This window comes from Balaenoptera physalus (assembly GCF_965194825.1).
Source record: "Balaenoptera physalus genome assembly, chromosome: 7".
Classification (NCBI taxonomy): Eukaryota; Metazoa; Chordata; class Mammalia; order Artiodactyla; family Balaenopteridae; genus Balaenoptera; species Balaenoptera physalus.
Genome location: NC_138886.1, coordinates 109,862,741 through 109,884,032, shown reverse-complemented (window position 1 = coordinate 109,884,032; position 21,292 = coordinate 109,862,741). Strand labels below are relative to the sequence as shown.

The following is a 21,292-nucleotide window of genomic DNA, read 5'->3' as shown; positions in this document are numbered from 1 at the left end:
AGCAATCCCAGTACTGGGCATATACCCTGAGAAAACCATAATTCAAAGAGTCATGTACCACAATGTTCATTGCAGCTCTATTTACAATAGCCAGTACATGGAAGCAACCTAAGTGTCCATCAACAGATGAATGGATAAAGAAGATATGGCACAAATATACAATGGAATATTACTCAGCCAAAAAAGAAACGAAAATGAGTTATTTGTATTGAGGTGGATGGACTTAGAGTCTGTCATACAGAGTGAAGTAAGTCAGAAAGAGAAAAACAAATACCGTATGCTAACACATATATATGGAATCTAAAAAAAAAAAAAGGTTTTGAAGAACCTAGGGGCAGGACAGCAATAAAGAAGCACACATGGAGAATGGACTTGAGGACATGGGAAGTGGGAAGGGTAAGCTGGGACAAAGTGAGAGAGTGGCATGGACGTATACACACTACCAAATGTAAAATAGCTAGTGGGAAGCAGCCACATAGCACAGGGAGATCAGCTCGGTGCTTTGTGACCACCTAGAGGGGTGGGATAGGGAGGATAGGAGGCAGATGCAAGAGGGAGGAGATATGGGGATATATGTATACGTATAGCTGATTCACTTTGTTATACAGCAGAAACTAACACAACATTGTAAAGCAATTGTACTCCAATAAAGATGTTTAAAAAAAAAAAACAAGGCAGCCTGACAACATACGTTTATATTCTCTCTTTTCCCAAAAGTCATTAACGTGATAGTAAAGAAAACAAACTAATCAACAAAAGGAAAGCAAAAAAAAGTATTGCCCCTAACATAGGGTTTGGAGGTGGACCATTAGTAGAAAAGAAATTTTAGCAACTTTGTGCAAGATGGAAACAAGGTAGAGAACAGATGGCCGATGAAACAGAATGAAGGAAATTGGGTTCTAAAATATCTGAGGCTGATGAGGTCAACTGAGGCACAAGCAGTACTCCCCTGCAGAGCATCATTTTCACCTGAACACTTGTTAGAAATGTTAGCTCCCAGGCCCTACTCAGATCAACTGAATCAGAAACTCTGGGGATGCCAGTATGAATTGTGGCATTACTTAATAAAGGCTTTTGCATTCTGGCCCCCCCCAAAGCCATCTTCCTGGCCACTTCTAATGTGAAGCCTGGTTGGCGCAGTGGTTGAGAATCTGCCTGCCAATGCAGGGGACACAGGTTTGAGCCCTGGTCCAGGAAGATCCCACATGCCACAGAGCAACTAAGCCCGTGTGCCACAACTACTGAGCCTGCACTCTAGAGCCCACAAGCCAGAACTACTGAGCCTGTGTGCCACAACTACTGAAGCCCACACAGCTAGAGCCCATGTTCCACAATAAGAGAACCCACCACAATGAGAAGCCCGAGCACCGCAACGTAGCATAGCCCCTACTCATTGCAAATAGATAAAGCCTGCACATAGCAATGAAGACCCAATGTAGACAAAAATTAAAAAAATAAAATAAATAAAATAAATAAATTTATAATGAATAAAGTGAAGCCTGATGATGGTTTCTCTGTTCACATAAACAGGTAATCCAATCAACATGTGGCAACTTTGCAACATTAAAGGAAAAAGGCAAAGAAAAATTAATAGGAAAAAAAATGACTCTAACAAAGTGTAAGATAACCCAGGCACTGTAAAATAACTCAGTACCTTCAGAGAGATTTAAGAAAATATCATCTCCATAAATAATATCAGAGGAGCCTTGAAAAATTAGTAAGTTAGAGAATAAAAAGTAGTTTTTTTGAAATTCAAAAGATTAGTAAAAAATACACAAATTCCAATTATGCAATTAGAATGTCAGTTTTAGGAAATTTTATTAGCTACTATAAAAAAAGACAAGTAGAGGGAAAAGATAAGTGAAAAGATGAGAGACATAGAGGACTGAAAATGGAGGTAAGCATCTGACTAACAGGCAATACAGAGAAAATAGGTAGAAGGAAATTATAGAATAAAGGCTGAAGGATAAATTTCAAAAGCTGGAGTATAAGTGCCCTCAGATTGAAAGGGTATAGAACATCACAAATTATAAAAATGTACAAGACAAATCACTGTGAAATGTTAGAATGACAGAGTTAATGAAAGATTCTGAAATCTTCCAGAGAGCAAAACCAGTTCAAGGATAAAGGAATGAGAATCAGACTGATACTAATTTCACATCTGCAATGCTGGATACTGAAAGAAAATGAAGTGCTTTCAAAGTTCTGAGGGAAAATTATTTTCAAAGATATGTAAAATCCCAAGTTAAATCCTCAATCAGGATGAGTAAAGAATCAAGACGTTTACAAAACTAAGGGATATTACTTCCCAGACAAAATTTCTTAGGAACTTACTTAACGATTTTGTTTAGCAAAATGAGGAGAGTAAGAATGAAGAAGACATGGAATCCAAAGCAACGCAGATTCAGGGTAGGGGACAAAGGCAGGGGTCCCAGGATGGCAGCTTTGCAGCAGGTCTGGAGGATGGCAGTCCAGACAAAAGTGAGGGAACAGAGAGAGGATCCAAGACGGAGGCACCTAGCAAAAAATGGCATTTCATAAAGTTGATATTATTGTTGAGAAGGTAGAACTACTTAAGTATTTAATAAGGGTAAGCAATATGAGACAATAAAAAGGTAATTAGAAACTCCAGAAAAATGCAAAAGCTATACAAAACAGCAAAATCAACTACATGGCTCTGCAGCACACGGTATCTACAGAGGAATAACCAACAAAACATGATTAATCGGCTTTCTGTTTTTATAGTCAAACTATAGATCAGTCATAGAAGACATTTACAGCCTTGGAAAAGGATGCAAATGTTATTCACCTTGACAGTTTAAAGGCAAGAGATGTAGCTTATGGTTGCTACAAAAAGAAATATAATGGTGGACATTTATTTAAAGTTACAAAAATAATTAAAAGAAAGCAGAAAAGAAGGGTAAGAATCACATTGGCAGGAGGCCTGAGATGATACAAGACTTAAATCTTGTGTCAGAATAGGAAGTCAACAGATATTATCTCAAATTAATGAATCAAGAAATATAGTAGAAAAGTAGATTAAAGACTGAAAGTAATCATCATAAATACAATTTTAGAAATAATTTTAAAGGTTAAATGGTGTTACTCCTGTAAGAAAAACTAGATATTGGGAAGTATGGAGCAAAAGAGTTTTGTTTTTAATTTAAATCGCTCCACTTGGTTTGCTTTTTTCAAATCATACGATGAATGAATCCATTTGAGTGGATTATGAGTTAAAACTCATAAAAAATAAAACACTTATTTTTTTTCTTCGTTTAGGGGTTACTGTTGGTTGCTTACTCATTTTTTTTAAAATAAATTTATTTATTTATTGTTTTTTACTTTTGGCTGCATTGGGTCTTCATTGCTGCATGCGAGCTTTCTCTAGTTGCCGCGAGCCGGGGCTGCTTTTCCTTGTGGTGCACTGGCTTCTCATTGCGCTGGCTTCTCTTGTTACGGAGCACGGGCTCTAGGCGTGCTGGCTTCAGTAGTTGTGGCACCTGGGGTCTGTAGTTGTGGCTCACGGGCTCTAGAGCGCAGGCTCAGTAGTTGTGGTGCATGGGCTTAGTTGCTCCACAACATGTGGGATCTTCCTGGACCAGGGCTCTAACCCGTGTCCCCTGCATTGGCAGGTGGATTCTTCGCCACTGCGCCACCAGGGAAGTCCTGTTTACTCATTTTTTATTCCCTTTCTTCTTTATTGACAGATCTCCAGAATTCTTTGTACAGCTGTTTCCTCCATGCAGCTGAGTGTAGAGAAGGTGACTTTACCTTCAACTATGAGGTACATTCGCATTAATTAAATTATCAAGGTAATTCCATTTTTCTAATTGAGAGATAGAGTTAGAGTTATTCCTGCGATCAGTTCTGACCAAAGAGATAAGAGGTGTGTCTGCTAGCAGCTTTTGAAAAAAGGTTCCTTGTTTTTAAAAAAGTACAAAAAGAAGGTGTCACCTTTCCTAGGTGTGACTTCTGGAACTCTGCAGGCCAACTGACAGCCCTGAGGGCAACTAGTCTGGGGACAGAGCAGAGATGCTGAGGATGTTTAAACAGAATGATGGTAAGAACCTGGGTCCTTGGCGAAGTTGCCACTCATTCCAAGGATTTATTGTATGTAATACTTTTCCTTGTGTTAATCTATTTTGAGTTTGATATTTTCCTCCTTGCAGTTGAGGGCATAGGCTCCAAGACCAGGATGTTTTTACAGGATGTTTTCAGGCAGAAGTAGGTTGGAATTGGGTTCTGATGGCTCTCCCAACAGTCCGATTGCTTTCTTTTTAATCTTTATTGACTTTAAAAATTGATTTATTCATCATTTTTATTGAAGACCATAAAGAACGAAAAAAATGGAAGACCAATCCAGTTCATCACAGATATTCAAAATATAGACGTGGATAAACGAAAACATCTATGATTCGGAACTAATACTGAAATTTAGATATTACTTGTACTCAAATTACTTCTTTTAAATCAACTTGGGAAATTACATAACCATATTTAATTCCTCTGAGAAGAATTGTTCAGTTCCAACCATCTGCTAAGTTAAGCAACACTGATAATAATGAATATTTACAACAAATCTGATATAAAAGAAGGTAATAACTTTAGGTATAAAATAAAGCCTTGGGAGGCTATTGCAATCTCACAATTAGGAGTACAGATTTTTCAGTGTACTGGAACTCTAGGGGTGGTGATGGTCAAAGTGTTACATCACATATCCTTAAATTCTTTATTTCATTTTAGGAAAAATGACCACCAAATTCTATCAAACTATCAGTTTTCCAGATTCTTTCTCCATGTCTCACCAGACTACTATTTTTCTTTTTTCCCTTTCTTTTTGTCTTTGTTTCATTTTTTTTCTGGTGGTAATGTAGATTTTGTTTCTTAACTCTTAAAATAACTTTTAAAATTCAATTTCTTTAAACTTAAAAAAAAGTTCACCATTTCTCCCACTGCACCACTCCCTGCCTCTTGCAACCACCAATCTGTTCTCTATACCCATGAGCTTGGTTTTTGTTGTTGATGTTATTTATTTATTTTTTTTGATATTCCATATATAAGAGAGATCATACAGTATTTGTTGTTACCTGTCTGACACTTTTTACTAAACATAATACCTTCGTCCATTCATTTGTTTTAGATGGCAAGATTTCATTCTTTTTAAGGCTGAATAATATTCCCTCTCTCTCTCTCTCTCTCTCTCTCTCTCTATATATATATATATATATATATATATCACAATTTCTTTGTCCACTCATCCATCAATGGATACTTAGGCTGCTTTCAACTCTTGGCTATTGTAAAGGGACTGTCCCTTCCCTATTGTATATTCTTGGCTCTTTGGTCATAAATTAATTAATTGGTCATATATGTGTGGGTTTATTTCTGGACTCTCTATTCTGTTTTATTGATCTATGTGTCTTTGTATGCCAGAACCATATTGTAAAGAATGCTGCAGTAAAAATAGGAGTGCATAATCTTTTTGAATTAATATTTTTGTTTTCTTCAGGTAGATACCCAGAGGTGGAATTGTTAAATCATATGGTAGTTCTGTTGCTTTTCAGGAAACTCCATACCATTTTCCACAAGGTTGCACCAATTTACATTTCCACCAACAGAGCACAAGAGTTCCCTTTTCCACATCTTTGCCAACACTTGTTAGTTCTAGTCTTTTTGATAATAGCCATTCTAACAGGTGTGAGGTAAAACCTCATTGCAGATTTGAGTTGCACTTTCCTGATGATTATGATGTAGAGCATCTTTTCATATACCTGTTTGTCATCTGTATGTCTTCTTTAGAAAAATGTTTAATCAGATTTTTGGCCTATTTTTAAATGCTTTTTTGTTATTGAGTTTTATGAGTTTTATATATTTTCAGTTTTAGCCCTTTATCAGATATACAATTTGCAAATATATTCTCTGTTTGGTAGGTTGTCTTTTCATTTTGTTGATGGTTTCCTGTTTTGTGCAGAAGCTTTGTAGTTTGATGTAGTCCCACTTGTTTATTTTTGTTGCTTTTGCTCTTGGTGTCAGAGTTTTAAAAATCATCATCAAGACCTATGTCAAGGAACTTCTTGCCTGTGTATTCTTCTAGGAATTTTATGGTTTCAGGTCTTATCTTTAGGTCCTTAACCCATTTGGTGTTAATTTCTGTGTCTGGTATAAGATAGTAGTTCAGTATCATTCTTTTGCATGTGGCTGTCCAGTTTTCCCAGCACCATTTTTGAAGAGACTGTCCCTTCCCTATTGTATATTCTTGGCTCTTTGGTCATAAATTAATTAATTGGCCATATATGTGTGGGTTTATTTCTGGACTCTCTATTCTGTTTTATTGATCTATGTGTCTTTTTATGCCAATACCCTATTGTTTTAATTACAATGGCTTTGTAATATAATTTGAAATGAGGGACCATGATGTCTCCAGCTTTGTTCTTCTTTCTCAAGATTGCTTTGGATGTTTGGTGTCTTTTGTAGTTTCATACAAATTTTAGGATTGTTTGTTCTAACTCTATGAAAAATGCCATTGGAATTTTGATAGGGATTTCATTCAATCTGTAGATTGCTTTGGGTAGTATGGGCATTTAACAATATTAATTTTCCCAATCCATGAGCATAGAATATCTTTCCATTTATTTGTGTCTTCTTCAGTTTCTTTCATTAATGTCTTACAGTTTTCAATATACAGGTCTTTCACCTCCTTAAATTCATTCCTAGGTATTTTTTTCTTTTTGATGCAATTTAAATGAGATAGTTTTCTTAATTTCTCTTTCTGATAATTCATTATTAGTGTATGTAAAATCAACAGGGTTTTGTGTATTGATTTTGTATCCTGCAACTTTACTTAATTCATTTATTAGCTCTAACAGTTTTTTTTTTAAATGGAGTCTTTAGAGTTTTACACATATATAATATCAAGTCATCTGGAAATAGTGACAGTTTTACTTCTTCTTTTCCAATTTGGATGCATTTTATTTCTTTTTCTTGCCTGATTTCTCTGGCTAGGACTCCCAATACTATGTTAAATAAAAACTGAGAATGGACATCCTGTCTTGTTCTTGATCTTAGAGGAAAAATCACTCAATTTTCACTGTTGAGTATGATGTTAGCTGTGGGCTTGTAATATGGCCTTTCTTATGTTGAAGTGTGTTTTCCTCTATAACCATTTTATTGAGAGTTTTTATCATAAATTGATGTTGACTTTTTTCAAATGCTTTTTTTCGCATCTTTTGAGATGATTATATGATTTTTATCCTTCATTTTCTTAATGCTGTGTATCAAATTGACTGTGATGTTGAACCATCCTTGCATCCCTGGAATAAATCCCATTTGATCATGGTGTATAATTCTTTTAATGTGTTGTTGAATTTGGTTTGCTATTACTTTGTTGAGGATTGTTTTTACATCTATGTTCATCAGGGATATTGACCTGTAATTTTCTCTTTTTCTGTGGCATCCTTGTCTGGTTTTGGCATCAGGGTAATGCTGACCTCATAAAATGTGTTTGGAAGAGTTCCTCTCCTTCTGTTTAAAAAAATTTTGAGAAGGATTGGTATTAATTCTTCTTTGAAAGTTTGGTATAATTCACCAGTAAAGTCATCTGGTCCTGAACTTTTGTTTGCTGGAAAGTTTTTGACTATTGATTCAAACTCCTTGCTAGTAATTGATCTGTTCAGATTTTCTATTTCATCCTGATTCAGTCTTAGTAAGTTGTATGTTTCTAGGAATTTATTCCTTTCTAATAGGTTTTCCAATTTCTTTGCATATAATTGTAGTAATCTCTTATGATCTTTTGTGTTTCTGTGGTACCAGTTATAACATCTCTTCTTTCATTTTTGATTTTATTTATTTGAGTCTCCCATCTTTCTTTCTTGGCAAGTCTAGCTAAAGTTTTGTCAATTTTGTTTATCTTTTCAAAGAACCAGCTCTTAGTTTCATTGATTTTTTAAATTGTCTTTTTAGTCTTTATTTTATTTCTGCTCTAATCTTTATTTCCTTCCTTCAACTAATTTAAGCTTCATTTTTTCTTCTTTTTATGTTCTTGTATGTTTTTTATGATATCTCAAGGCCATGTTCAAGGAAACATTCCTGGGATCATCTACCTAAGACATGAAGTGACAAGCTCAAATTCTAACTCCCTCTTGATGAAAAAACTCAACTTGAACCCAGGTTGTAAGTGTCAGCCTTGAGCCTTCATATTAGCTCGTGCTGACTTCATCAGCAGATTAATTGCTCCCAAGTTTGTTAGTGCTGATGGTTCTGCCATTGTAGGAGCAGGGATACTTACCTTTTCAAATGAAAAACAGAGCTAGGATCAAAGCTGTCAACTCAGGGACTTTAAGAAATGATTTCTCTTTTGACTTTTTATTGCCTAGGCTATCATAAAATAGTCTACTCTTTCCACACAGTTGATTGAAGCCTGAATAGAAGTCTTCACTCAGATGACAGCCAGAGGAGATATTTGTAATTTGGCAATAGCTTTGATGGAGATATTCTGTGATTTATGGCTTTGGCAAGTGGAAGCCAAGATAAAATTAAGATATTATAGCTTTGGGAACAAAGATTTTTTTGTAAGTTTTCTTGGGCAGTTAATTTGTGTTTGGCAGATTGTTCTCAAAGTAATGGAGATGAATAGAAATAACTTTACCCTGAATGGTCTTTTGGGGAGCATATTCCTTTTAATGTATCAGTTTATAGGGCCTGGAATCTTTAGAATTTGGTAACAGAGACCTAAGCAGAGATGTTCTGCTGAGTATTCAAGACTATTTTTACATAAGGCTTCATTTTTCTTCATTTTACATAGGGCACTATTTTTACAAAGTGCATCGACTGTCTGGTCTAATGAGTCTTCATATGCAAGGAGGTGAGAGCATCAATATGTTCCTCAGTTTTGGGATGGGCAAACTGAACTCAACATCTCAGTAACTGTCAGAATTAGGGTCATGCAGAAGATCCAAATCTCCAAAATTCTGGCTTATACATGGTTACCTGGGATGACTATTTCTTTGTATTTTCTAAACTAGACAAGGTCATTTAGCTGTCATAGCAATAGAAAATTAAATATCTAAGGTCAGTGCACCAGTGTTCTTTGGAATATAGTCAATGAGGAGCCAGGTGGATCTGAGTAATCTTCGGTGCATATGCCCCATGCTCAGCCTACTCTTGAAGCTTTCAACAAGAGTAGAAGTTTACCTAAGGGGATTCTTATGAACTTTATTTCATTTCCTAATAGCATCTCCACATCTTCATCAACCTTTCATTTTCCAAGTTACTTCCAGTATAACATGCATTTCTGTCTGGTCAGTTTCCAGGTAGGAAAAATGATAGAGTCATTGCTTTTGCTTTTGACAACTTTTCTGTTTCCATGGATCTCTGGTCAGCTGGTTTAAACTAAAACTTTTTCTATTTCCTGATATTTCTATCACTAAGTTGGCTGCCCTTCTGTTCTCTGGTTGGAACACTATGGGTACTAATAGAAATCTTGAGATATTAGTTTGAAAATGTTAAGTTTTTGAAGCTTCTGGTTTTTGGTATATTATTTCCCCTTATTCTTTACACTGCTAGGAAGTTTGAAAGAAAGAAGGATGTTTTGATAAACAAAGAGAATTCAAGTGATGACCCCAAAGCTCACAGATTATAAGTGATGCTCACTCTATATTAATTTTCTCACCTTTGTAGAATTGATTAGTTGGCTTATAGTTTGCACTCTTTAAGAAAATATTATATTAGAGGCTAATGAATAAATTAGGAGTGGTAGTGATTATTCATTTGCTATGGACTGAATGTCTGTTTCCCCACCAAATTCATATGTTCAAATTCTATCTCCCAAGGTGATGATATTAGGAGGTGGGGGGGGCAGTCCTTGGGAGGTGAATAGGTTATGAGGGCAGAGCCCTTATAAGTGAGATTAGTAAACTTATGAAAGAGGCCCCAGAGAGTTCCCTCACTCCTTCTATCACATGAGAACACAGCTAGTGAGAAGGCACTGTCTATGAACCAGAAAGCAGGTCCTCACCAGACACAGAATCTGAAGGTGTCTTCATCTTGGATTTCCTAGCCTCCAGGACTGTGTGAAATAAATTTCTGTTGTTTATAAGCTACACAGTCTATGGTATTTTAAAATAGTAACCTGAATGGACTAAGCCATTATTTTTATAAGATTACATTCTTTAAGACTAAGATTTGGGAAAAAAACAGAAAGACTGAATAATTTTTTTCCAAAATGAAATTGTGTTAGTTCATAAATCATTAAATATTTGGGAAGAAAAGGGTAAGTTGATGATGAAGAATGGTAATGTGGCTAAAAAATACAGGCAAATGATGTGGTGACATAAGAAAAATCATGCCTTTTAAGATAAAATTCCTTTGAAAGGGTAATACGAGTAAACTTCCCAAATGTTATTTTGGATAAAATCAACACAACTTTTCAGCACACATTTCAACCAATAAATCAATTAAATATGCTTAGTAAATGTCTACCATAATTTTGCTCAGTTCTGTTCCATGTATTGAGAAGAACACAGAACAAATGTAAGTTATTGAGCCTTGAGAAGCTTCCATTCTAGTTGAAGAGGCATGATATTTTATAAGCAACAATTAAAGCAAAACACAGGGAGTAGCTGAAGTCCAGGGCTCCATTGTGCAAAACAATTCTCAAGCACTATTAGTGTTTCATACATGGAAAGATCAAATCAATAAGGACCACTTTTACCATGACAGCTCCGTTGGAGGAGATAGGAAAATTCATCCTTATAATTATGGAGCTTTCCAGTTCTTATATTTATCCTATATTTTGATATATTAAGGTCAATCAAGTCAAGTGAATGGAAAACTAAAGATTTCTATTACGTTCAAATATTTGAAGTGGAATGATCTTGTAAAGTCTTCTCTGACTTCCAGAGTATGTTTATTTAGTATTAATTTAAAGAATAGAGGAGAAGGAACAGGATGGAAGGGAGACCGAGAAATGGAGGAAGAAAGAAAGACCTTTTAAAAATCCTAAATGAATTCTCTGTTTGTTTGCCTTCAATAATGATCAGATGAAAATCAAAGGATAACCTTCACTCTGACATTTCCATACATTCTACTGTGTAAATAACCTGCATTCACTCTGCATATTAAAGTCAAATTTGGTTAAAGAAGAGGCATCAACTAGTTCACAGAGAGCTGTCCAAAGCATTTTTATGGAACTTTTTCAGTGCATCCCTCGTACACCTCCTCCTATTGTCTAATCCTTCTTGGTCTCCAAAAAGAAAAAAATGAATCTTTTTATCAAATGTTCAGGACTGCTTGGGTTTCATAGGCACTGCATCTTCACTAAATGTACTTTAGTTCTAGAATCTGTGCTTCATTAAACCTCTGTTGCTTCCATAGTTTTCACTTTATTAGGAGCAATTAATTTTCTATACACCTATTATTTGTCTATGGGTCCCCACCTGCCTGAATGGGAAGATTTTTTTCACACATGATTTGGGATTTTGTATTTTCTGTGCATGCTAAAGATTACATGATGCTTTTTTCTAAACATGCTATTTAAGTCCTTTGCCACCATGATTTTTCTTTAGGTAAAATTTTGAATGAGCTTGTAAGTATTTTACTCTCAGATTAATGGTGCAGTGGAATATGTCCCAGTAGTATGGACAGCTCAGGTTCCATTTTACAGATCCCAAAGTAATTCATTTAGAGCAGTGACTTATGTGTGAAGCATTTGACTTTTGAAACCATCTGGCTTATAGTTTCAGGAATAATGCAGCAGCCTTTCAATTGTCCCCTCATCTCCCATTCTTGGAGAGACCATTTCATTTAATTTCAGAAATGGGGAAGTCTTGATTGGCTGCCAAGTATCAGCTTTCAGTGCATTTTTTATAATTCCATTTACACACCCTCCCAGAGATCAGAGTTGTGTGGAAAAGCTTATGGTCTCTTTGTTCTGGCTTTGGTGTTAAAACAAATGAAGCTGCAATAAAATAAATATCCGTACAGCTTGGGATGTTACAGTATTATTTCCTTCCATTTTCAAAACAGTGAAATATGGCATAAATTCTTCAGATAGCTTCTTGACTTCTAGATAAATATTGATTTCTCTCTTTTCTCTACATACGTGCTTATTTTTCTTTTTAACCTTTGCTGTTTGCTTTGGCTTGGGTTATGTATTTATTGGAAGGATAAAATTATTTCAGCTTATCATCTAACTATGCAGAGGAAAACCTGGTGCTGTTTTTTAGAATTATACACAAGAAAGTATTAGGGATATAGCAGAATATATTCTTATTTTCAAAAATGTCCTGGGGTTTATTTAGTGATTGTTTTTATAATCCTAGTTAGTTTATGTAAAGAGTTTAGAATTAGTTACACTAAAATGTAGTAGGCAGGAGAAATAAAACATCTGTTTAATTTAAGATTTGTTTCTGATGCTGGTTAGATATGTAACGTTCCCCTCTGGGATGCAAATTTTGTTGAATTACATTGCTAATCTTGTTTCTTGCGTTTCCCGCATATTCTCTGTGCTCCTATCAAACTGAACCACTTCTTTTTTCCCTAGATATTTGCACATGTTCCTGTTTTGCAACCGTTCCTGTTTTTTTCTGCTCCTTCTAGCTCCATCTAACTCTTCTAAAAGAGCACTTCTCATCGCCTCATGCCTAAACTCTTTCTCCTTACCTCTTCTGGATCCTAAACCACAACTTCTTTCTGGTGGCCATAGGAAATTTCTTCCTTGACCTCCTATAGCACTTACTTTCCATCATTTCAATTTTCTTCTCTTTCCTTTTATATTATACCTTCTCTCTTTATCTCTCTCTCTATCTATCTACCTATCTATCATCTCTCCATCCGTCCATCCATCCATCCTCCATTTTCTATCTGGTTTCATTGTTTTATCTTCTCTTGTAGTTCTGTACACTGATTTATCCTTGTATTCTCTCACTATATCCAGCATGCCTTACTTACAATCTTATAATAACTACTCATTAAATATTTATTGATAAGAAATGAATGAAAGTCCTTGCAGGTTGTTGCTGCATAATAAATGTATGTTTTTTAAAAATTGCGATAATTACAAATTCCCTAACTGGATCCTTGTAACCTATTGGTTCTGTTCTTTGTTTTTCTTCAGTCACTCTCATTATATAAAGCAGGTGGGTAGTGGACTAGAAATAGTTAAGACTAAGGACATAAAATGGAAAGAGAAAACAAGGAAACATCTTTCTTCATTCTCTCCATTATCTGATGTTTATTTTTTCCCGTTTACAGGAGTAAAGGCAGAAAACTTCATTTTTCTTGTGCATTGTGAAACCCATCACATAATCTCTCCAATGCGGAGGGTTTTCTTTTTTCCCTAGGTATTTCTTGAATACTTTTTGTGGCAGTTGAGTTTTTTTTTAACCAAAATGTAAATTTTTCAAATTTCCTCTGACACAATCTGTTATGTATCTTTCACCACATACCATTATATTTGGAAAGGAAATTAGAGGTTTCAAAAGTGATTGTAAATTATTTTTTCATAGACTTTGAGAGATATTTTGTAGGACAGCAAGGTGGCATTGACTTCAAAAGTGTAGAGCAGCATCATGAAATGCCATAGTTTCCTTTATAAAGGTATTAATATATCAGTCATTGGAAATGAATGTCTACAATCATCTCTAAATTGTATTTTCAGTTGCCACAATCTTAGAAGAAATGTGTGTTGTAATTTTAGGATTCACTGTATAAGTCTATTTGATGAAAGCTGATTTATGCAGATTGCATCATTCCAGTTAAAGATTCAAGGACATCTCTAGGGATTGCCTAAGTATAGGTACTTATGCTGAACTTTGAAAAGCGGATTCTACCAGAAGTGTGAGAGTCATAAGATAGTAATGCTCTTCATGCTGTGAGCAATGTGGAAGAGACCAGATTGGGAGAAGAAAGTGCTGGATACTTGGAGAAACAGCTGGGTCAGGAGCTAAGGGCCATCTGTAATCCAAAATAGACAAGTCTTAGTGAATGCAGCAAGATTTCATTCCATTCCCCAGTAAGCAAACAGATTGATATAAAATGAGGTAGGTCTTGTTAGTTTGAGAGGAATAGTGCCTGCTTTGAAATTTCTGGACAGACCCAATGCTCACTGTTGGTACAATAAGATCTTTCAGCTAGTGAATTGGATGCAAGGTAGGTTACAGTGAATAGTTAAGATTCCTGAAAAAAAAGTTGCCAGGATCCCCTAATTGGAAAATGCCCTGATGGAGGGTACATTACTAGTATCCCTCTAGATACCAACAACCCAAACTTACAGATAAACTCTAGAGACTTGGAAAGTTTGCCTTCCCATCTTCAACTGGATGGCAAGTAAATTTAAATGCCGATGGTCATTTATTAGTTAGTTATTCATTTATTCACCCTAACATTTATTGAGCACTTGTTCTGAGTCTTTTAACACCTTAGGTGCTGGAGATATAAGGAATATCTCTTTGCTCTTAAGGAGCTTACCCTTTGGTGGGAGAGTGGTAGACTGATTGTATAAATTGCCCCAATTCTTCATGATATCTGTATAGGTATCCTTTGCCTTGAAATTTTTGAGTTTTTCTGACTGAAAAGATAGCTTATTTCTGTGCATCTTGATTCTGAGTTTGGCCATGTGACTTGCTTTGGCCAATGGCATTTTAGCAGAGGTGAGATAATTGAGGCTTGAAAAAGGATTTACACCCTTTTGCTTCCACTTGAACTGTGAGAATATATCAGGGTAAGCCTCTGAGAGGGATATGAAAAACACATGGAACAGAGCCAAGTGATCCTAGTTGACAACTTGTCAACTATCAGCCATGTGAAGAGCCCACCTGAGCACAGAAGAACTGTCCATTCTAAATCACCAATTCATAGACTCATGAGCAAATAAAGGTATGTAGTTTTTGATCACTGAATTTTGAGCTGGTTTGTCTCACAATGATTATTATGGTAATAAGTACCTAATATGGGAAATATACAAAAGTAAATAATCACAATTTAGAGTGATAAAGTGATAAAGGGTATGAGAAAGTGCACACAGGGGAGACTTTTGCTTTGGGAAGATGAAGTAGTACTTATCCCTACTTCCCTTGCTAAGTTCAACTAAGAATTCTGAACACTAAATAGAAAACTAACATAAGAAGACTTGGAAAGGTGTAGAGATGAAGGCAGATAGGTGATGGATCACACAACCCAAGGAATAATGTGATGGTTAATTGCATGGGTTCCCTTTCTGTCTGATATATCCCAAACTTGGAGTTGAAAAAACTGGCAACCCAGAAATGTCAACAGGTGCCAAAAAAAAAATTCCCAACCAAAGCCTGCTCTCTATCCAAAGGACCAGAAGAGAGGCAGCTTACCAATACAAAAATTTTTTTCAATAATAATTATTCTACTCCAGACAAACACCACAGAAGATGCTGTGGTCCAACCCCCACCCAACCAACAAATTTAAAAGTTTAATTAAAAAAATGCACGTGGGGTGATGGAGAGCTTGCCACTGCCCTTGAGATTGTCTTTTTATTACTTCCTAGGTATTTTTTTTAACATCTTTATTGGAGTATAATTGCTTTATAATATTCTGTTAGTTTCTGCTGTATAACAAAGTGAATCAGCTATACATATACATACATCCCCACATCCCCTCCCTCTTGTGCCTCCCTCACACACTCCCTATCCCACCCCTCTAGGTGGTCACAAAGCACCGAGCTGATCTCCCTGTGATACGCAGCTGCTTCCTACTAGCTATCTATTTTATATTTGGTAGTGTACATATGTGAATGCTACTCTCTCACTTCGTCCCAGCTTACACTTCCCTCTCCCCGTATCCTCAAGTCCATTCTCTACATCTGCGTTTTTATTCCTGTCCTGCCCCTAGGTTCTTCAGAACCATTTTTTTATATTCCATACATATGTATTAGCATACAGTATTTGTTTTTCTCTTTTTGACTTACTTCACTCTTTATGACTGACTCTAGGTCCATCCACCTCACTACAAATAACTCAATTTCGTTTCTTCTGATGGCTGAGTAATATTCCATTGTATATTTGTGCCACATCTTCTTTATCCATTCATCTGTCGATGGTCACTTAGGTTGCTTCCATGTCCTGGCTATTGTAAATAGTGCTGCAATGAACATTGTGGTATATGACTCATTTTGAATTACAGTTTTCTCAAGATATATGCCCAGTAGCGGGATTGCTGGGTCATATGGTAGTACTATTTTTAGTTTTTTAAGGAACTTCCATACTGTTTTCCATAGTGGCAGTATCAATTTACATTCCAACTAACAGTGCAAGAGGGTTCCCTTTTCTCTACACCCTCTCCAGCATTTATTGTTTGTAGATTTTTTGATGATGGCCATTCTGACTGGTGTGAGATGAAACCTCATTGTAGTTTTGATTTGCTTCTCTAATGACTAATGAGGTTGAGCATCCTTTCATGTGTTTGTTGGCAACCTGTATATCTTCTTTGGAGAAATGTCTATTTAGGTCTTCTGCCTATTTTTGGATTGGGTTTTTTGTTTTTATGATATTGAGTTGCGTGAGCTGCTTGTATATTTTTGAGATTAATCCTTTGTCAGTTGCTTTGTTTTCGAATATTTTCTCCCACTCTGAGGGTTGTCTTTTAGTCTTGTTTATGGTTTCCTTGGCTGTGCAAAAGGTTTTAAGTTTCATTAGGTCCCATTTGTTTATTTTTGTTTTTATTTCCATATCTCTAGGAGGTGGGTCAAAGAGCATCTTGTGGTGATTTATGTCATAGTGTGTTCTGCCTATGTTTCCCTCTAAGAATTTTACAGTGTCTGGTCTTACATTTAGGTGTTTAATCCATTTTGAGTTTATTTTTGTGTATGGTGTTAGGGAGTGTTCTAATGTCATTCTTTTACATGTGGCAGTCCATTTTCCCCAGCACCACTTATTGCAGAGGCTGTCTTTTCTCCAGTGTATTTTCTTGCCTCCTTTATCAAAGATAAGGTGACCATATGTGCGTGGGTTTATCTCTGGGCTTTCTGTCCCGTTCCATTGATCTATATTTCTGTTTTTGTGCCAGTACCATACTGTCTTGATTACTGTAGCATTGTACTATAATCTGAAGTCAGGGAGCCTGATTCCTCCAGCTCCGTTTTTCTATCTCAAGATTGCTGTGGCTATTCGGGGTCTTTTGCATTTCCATACAAATTGTGAAATTTTTTGTTCTAGTTCTGTGAAAAATGCCAGTGGTAGTTTGATAGGGATTGCACTGAATCTGTAGATTGCTTTGGGTAGTATCGTCATTTTCACAATGTTGATTCTTCCAGTCAAAGAACATGGTATATCTCTCCATCTGTTTGTATCATATTTAATTTCTTTCATCAGTGTCTTATAGTTTTCTGTGTACAGGTCTTTTGTCTCCTTAGGTAGGTTTATTCCTAGGTATTTTATTCTTTTTGTTGCAGTGTTAAATGGGAGTGTTTCCTTAGTTTCTCTTTCAGATTTTTCATCATTAGTGTATAGGAATGCAAGGGATTTCTGTGCACTAATTTTGTATCCTGCTACTTTACCAAATTCATTGATTACCTCTAGTAGTTTTCTGGTAACATCTTTAGGATTCTCTGTGCATAATATCATGTCATCTGCAAACAGTGAAAGTACTTATTTTTTTCTGATTTGGATTCCTTTTATTTCTTTTATTTCTTTGATTGCTGTGGCTAAAACTTCCAAAACTATGTTGAATAATAGTGGTGACAGTGGACAACCTTGTCTTGTTTCTGATCTTAGAGGAAATGATTTCAGTTTTTCACCATTCAGAACGATGTTGGCTGTGGGTTTGCCATATATAGCCTTTATTATGTTGAGGTAAGTTCCCTCTATGCCTACTTTCTGGAGGGTTTTTATCATAAATGGGTGTTGAATTTTGTCAAAAGCTTTTTCTGCATCTATGGAGATGATCATAAGGTTTTTCTCCTTCAATTTTTTAATATCGTTTATCACATTGATTTGCGTATATTGAACAATCCTTGCATTCCTGGGATAAACCACACTTGATCATGGTGTATGATCCTTTTAATGTGCTGTTGAATTCTGTTTGCTAGTATTTTGTTGAGGAATTTTGTATCTATGTTCATCAGTGATATTGCCCTGTAGTTTTCTTTTTTTGTGACATCTTTGTCTGGTTTTGGCATCAGGGTGATGATGGCCTCATAGAATGAGTTTCAGGGTATTCCTCCCTCTGCTATATTTTGGAAGAGTTTGAGAAAGATAGGTGTTTGCTCTTCTCTAAATGTTGGCTAGAATTCGCCTGTGAAGCCATCTGGTCCTGGGCTTTTGTTTGTTGGAAGATTTTTAATCACAGTTTCAATTTAAGTGCTTGTGATCTGTCTGTTCATATTTTCTATTTCTTCCTGGTTCAGTCTTGGAAGGTTGTGCTTTTTAAAGAATTTGTCCATTTATTCCAGGTTGTCGATTTTATTGGCATATGGTTGCTTGTAGTAATCTCCCATGATCCTTTGTATTTCTGCATTGTCAGTTGTTAATTCTCCTGTTTCATTTCTAATTCTGTTGATTTGAGTCTTCTCCCTCTTTTTATTGTTGATTCTGGTTAATGGTTTATCAATTTGTTTATCTTCTCAAAGAACCAGATATTCATTTTATTGATCTTTGCGATTGTTTCCTTCACTTCTTTTTCATTTATTTCTGATCTGATCTTTATGATTTCTTTCCTTCTGCTAACTTTGGGTTTTTGGGTCTTTTTTTCTTCTTTCTCTAATTGCTTTAGGTGTAAGATTAGGTTGTTTACTTGAGATGTTTCTTGTTTCTTGAGGTAGGATTGCATTGCTATAAACTTCCCCCTTAGAACTGCTTCTGCTGCATCCCATAGATTTTGGGTCGTCGTCTTTCCATTGTCATTTGTTTATAGGTATTTCTTGATTTCCTTAGTGATTTCTTGGTTTTTTAGTAGCATATGGTTTAGCTTCCATGTGTGAATTTTTTACATTTTTTTCATGCAATTGATATCTAGTCTCATAGCATTGTGGTCGGAAAAGATACTTGATACGATTTCAATTTTCTTAAATTTACCAAGGCTTAATTTGTGACCCAAGATATGATCTATCCTGGAGGATGTTCCATGAGCACTTGAGGAGAAAGTGTATTCTGTTGTTTTGGATGGAATGTCCTATAAATGTCAATTAAGTCCATCTTGTTTAATGTGCCATTTAAAGCTTTTGTTCCGTTCTTTATTTTCATTTTGGATGATCTGTCCATGGTGAAAGTGGGGTGTTAAAGTCTCCTACTATGATTGTGTTACTGTCGATTTCCCCTTTTATGGCTGTTAGCATTTGCCTTGTGTATTGAGGTGCTCCTATGTTGGGTGAATAAATATTTACAATTTTTATATCTTCTTGGGTTGATCCCTTGATCATTATGTAGTGCCCTTCTTTGTTTCTTGTAATAGTCTTTATTTTAAAGTCTATATTGTCTGATATGAGAATTGCTACTCCAACTTTCTTTTGATTTCCATTTGCATGGAATATCTTTTTCCATCCCCTTTCAGTCTGTATGTGTCCCTAGGTGTGAAGTGGGTCTCTTGTAGACAGCGTATATACAGGTCTTGTTTTTGTATCCATTCAGCCAGACTGTGTCTTTTGGTTGGAGCATTTAATCCATTTACATTTAAGGTAGTTATCAATATGTATGTTCCTATTACCATTTTCTTAGCTGTTTTGGCTTTGTTTTTGTAGGTCTTTTCCTTCTCTTGTGTTTCCTGACTAGAGAGGTTCCTTTAGCATTTGTTGTAAAGCTGGTTGTGTGGTGCTGAATTCTCTTAGATTTTGCTTGCCTGTAAAGGTGTTAATTTCTCTGTCATATCTGAATGAGATCCTTGCTGGGTAGAATAATCTTTGTTGTAGTTTTTTCCCTTTCATCACTTTAAATATGTCCTGCCACACCCTTCTGGCTTACAGAGTTTCTGCTGAAAGATCACCTGTTAAGTTTATGGGGATTCCCTTATGTGTTCTTTGTTTCTTTTCCCTTGCAACTTTTTTTTTTTTTTTTTTTTTAAGGTTTAAGAGTTTTATTTCTACAAATCACAGCTGATGAACACCAAAGCCTTCACACGTAGAGACCATGCTCCTACTCGGGCCTGGGGAACTGCTCTGAGGAAGAGCTGCTCCCAGGAAAGGGTGGCGTGACAGGCAGAAACCTGCGCAGTCCAGAGTCCAGGGCGGAGAGGGGTCGGGCCCGATGGCCTCAGCCAGAGCAGCCCCGGCAGCCGCAGTGCGTGCACTCGATGATCCGACCCACTTCCAGCTTGCTTTTGTGGACCCGGCAAATGCAGTTTGTCCCAAAATTGGTGTCCCATGTCTGAATGCACCGCAGGCAGCATAGGTTCTCATATCCCTGCTTTTTCCATTTTGCGATCAGGTTTTTATCTGCATAGCCTTCTTTAATACAGTATTCATACAGTTCCCTGCTTATGGCTTTCCGCTTGTAGAAGAGGTCAAAAATATAGCGGGTTTTCTGGTGATGGATCCTAAAGATGGGCCACAGAGATTCCACTTTCCTCTTTCCCTCGTGAGGTTCTGTTTCAGCTTCTCTCATCTTTTGATCGAATTCATCCAATGTTGGCTCGATCAACTCCCAGCCATCTGGGGGAGCTTTCCGGCTTCTTTTGACTTTAGGCATTTTTTCCCCAGAAGATAATCTGCAAAGATCACGTCCTCCGTCGCCGTCGGACGCCCCTTCTCTATTGCCTGCCTCCCTTGCAACTTTTAATATTTTTTCTTTGTATTTAATTTTTGATAGTTTGATTAATATGTGTCTTGTCATGTTTTTCTTTTGATTTATCCTGTGTGGGATTCTTTGTGCTTCCTGCACTTGATTGACTATTTCCTTTTCCATATTAGGGAAGTTTTCAACTATAATCTTTTCAAATATTTTCTCAGTCCCTTTCTTTTTCTCTTCTTCTTCTGGGCCCCCTATAATTCGAATGCTGGTGCATTTAATGTTGTCCCATAGGTCTCTGATAGCGTCCTCAGTTCTTTTCATTCTTTTCTCTTTATTCTGCTCTGCGGTAGTTATTTCTACTATTTTATCTTCCAGGTCACTTTTCCGTTCTTCTGCCTCAGTTATTCTGCTATTGATTCCTTCTAGAGAATTTTTAATTTCATTTATTGTGTTGTTCATCATTGTTTGTTTGCTGTTTAGTTCTTCTAGGTCCTTTTTAAACGTTTCTTATATTTTCTCCATTTTATTTCCAAGATTTTGGATCATCTTTACTATCATTATTCTAATCTTCTTCAGGTAGACTGTCTATTTCCCCTTCAGTTATTTGGTC

The 21,292-nt window shown here is 36.1% G+C and overlaps 1 pseudogene across 1 annotated transcript; it reads right to left on the bottom strand.

Annotated features, from left to right (window-relative positions):
• Nucleotides 1-19,836: 19,836 nt before the first annotated feature.
• Nucleotides 19,837-20,710, bottom strand: LOC309664078 (protein BUD31 homolog pseudogene; annotated as a pseudogene). The gene has a single exon. The product of its transcript is annotated as a protein BUD31 homolog pseudogene (transcript).
• Nucleotides 20,711-21,292: the final 582 nt, after the last annotated feature.